A 2,881-nucleotide genomic window follows, 5' to 3' on the forward strand; every position below is an offset into this window, starting at 1 on the left:
TATACATATATATAATAAATATAAAACACTGAGAGCTCTTTTTTTCTGCAGACACAAAGCCAGCTAGGCTAAGAAAAACACATTTTTATGCAATGTTCCTCAGGTACTAGTCAATTTCCTGGCTCCAATAGAATGTGTTTGACTGAGGTGGGTGCAGCCAAGGCTGTATTTATGCTGATTGGATAGTGCAGGACAATTTTTGTGTCTTTGGCTGGCAGAGGCACAGACCCCTCCACCTTTCTTTTTTCTCTCTCTAGAGAGAGAGAGCTCATTGGTTGTTTTCATTCAGGCCTGGTGAATTCTTGCAAATGCCATTAGGAGCACTAGAACGAGCCAGATGAACATGATTATTTCACAGATTATTCGTCTCATTTAACACTGTCAGGATATAGTGAACATTTCAGCAAATTTGACAAAAAGTTATTTTTATAAAAGTTATCTACTGCAGCTTTAAACAAAAATACATTTGGTCTAAGATTATGGACTAAGTTATTGAGTATTAATATTTGGCCCATTTTGGTAATTAACCTTTGTGACATTAATTTAATCTGTCACAAGGAGACACACATGCAAGCACAAAGACAAACACATTTGGATGGTCAGCATTGTTGGCACAGAGGGCATGGGTCAGGGGCAAAATCTTGTTTTCATCCTGCTCCTCCCCTTCAGACAAGGGATTAGCAAAGGTCATTCTAACCAGCCCAGACACACAGACACACAGACAGTCTCTGAATAGCTGCCAGCACAGTGGCTCAAAGTGGGAAGTTTTTTTAAAAAAAGGGGCCGTCTGTAGTAAAAGGGCCCGGCAGTCCTGTCTATTTGTGGCCATATTTGTGAGGTAAGTCACTTAATTAAGAGAAAACTGCCTCAGACTTCTCAATACTTCACTTGGCATGTTTTATTTTAACATTTAGTGGTACTAATGTGTGTGTGTGTGGCTTTGCAACCACAGTAGGTGCTGAAACATCACCTTGGATGGAATTCTCCAGACATGAGAGAGGCCTTACTTTGACATTCCTTTTTATTTCTGTTATCAAACAGAAAAAGAAATGTTATGCCGGAGATTGGTTTTAGGTTACCAGGAGACACCAGTCTCTTTGGGCTGAACTGAATTGTGAATTCAGTGATTTCAGTAGGATAACATGAACAACAATTACAAAATTTACCTCAGAAAATGTTCACACTAGTCAATCTAAGTAAAGCATTTTGTGATCCTTTTTTTACTTGGAATCCAGTATCCAGGATATTTATGTCTAGTGTTTTTATATTAATATTCTCATCCATAGGCCATTATGTAGCTCTAATAATCCTGACACCTTACATAAAGGTAATCTTATCATATTTAAGTACAATAAAGAAGTTGTTTTACTGGGAATACACAAGTAGTTCTTTCTCAATAGTTTTCAATAATCATCTTAATCATCATATGCACAAATGATGCAGACACCAGTAATAAATAAGTAAAAAATTGTGTAGGTTTGAAAATAAATTGGGAGACAAAAAAATAAAACAATCAAATCTAGTAAAGAGTATAACAAGCACAGTATAATAGTATAGTATATAATACAAGAGAAACGGGTTTCAAGCACCTGGACACCAAGAGGTCCATCAATCCAAGGCTCAAAAGTCTCAAAATTGCTTCTTAATTATCAGTGCAACTGAGGACATGCAGTGACATTCTGATTCTGAATATGAATATGAATATGAATATGAATATAAAACATATACAATAAAAATGGATTTGAAAAAACATCTTCACACTCACAGTAATGTGAGCTAATAAACTGGTTTACACAGTACATCACATATGTTATCTATAGGCTATTTCCTTTCCAGCTTTGGAAACAGACACAGTGGAACTGTTTTAATGTGTACTTCTTAATTATGATAGTTGATGTGGGGAGGGGAATAAAAACTAATACTGCCTTTGACACTCACTGACAAATTAATACTACTGCTGTTATTACTACCACTATCCTCACCACTAATAATACTAATAATCAATAATGATAATAATAATAGAAGGGAGGGTACAAGCAGCAAATCTGCCACAGCCATAGGCAGTGAATCAGTGTTGGGGCGACTCCTGGTGGCTCCAGAGCAGGCTGGCAAGCCCAACCCAGCTTCCAGGGACTAGTTCCATGCACTTTAAAGAACATTGGAACTACTTTTCCACTTTTGATGGTTTAGGCATCATAGTCATTACTGGCTGTGTATCTGACACATACAAGCTCCATAAGGGCACCATCAGACTATGAATGGATCTTCATATTTAAAAATATATCTTCATATAAGACACACCAATTAATGGACTACCATCACATTTGACATGCTACATGTGGTGCAGATAGTGCATGTGTATGCCAAATATGTTTAGCTACAAGTTATGTAGCTAGCGAACAGTAAAAAATCAACAACCTGTCAGGCATACTTATCCTTACTTACGATCCGCCCCCCCCCCACCTCATCCCTCCCTCTGCTCATCCTTATTCATATCCATTTACCCTCTCCCTCAAGTCAAATGTCAAGCTACTGCATAAAACTCAACCCATTGATAATACTGTGGTGGTACCAGCTTGGACAGCAAAGTCTAGATATGATGCTAATTTTGGTCCAGCAACCATTTATGTTGTTTTGCCACTCACAATTTCATGCCCGCATTCCACTAGAAAGCCCCAAAAGGTAGCTGCAACAGCACTGGTTGAAATCCAGACCATACCCATATGGTCATTCAGTACATGGGCCTTTGTTGCAGGGTCAGTTGCCCTCTATCACCAGCTGATAAAAACACCCTAAGGTAGCGAGTACCAGACAAAGTAATTGATTAAGAAGACACAAATGCCATCTTAGGTATGAAGTAGTAGTGGAATGTCATTATGAA

The sequence above is a fragment of the Morone saxatilis genome, unplaced genomic scaffold (genome assembly GCF_004916995.1).
Source record: "Morone saxatilis isolate NCDOM2014 unplaced genomic scaffold, NCSU_SB_2.0 Contig3, whole genome shotgun sequence".
Taxonomy (NCBI): domain Eukaryota; kingdom Metazoa; phylum Chordata; class Actinopteri; family Moronidae; genus Morone; species Morone saxatilis.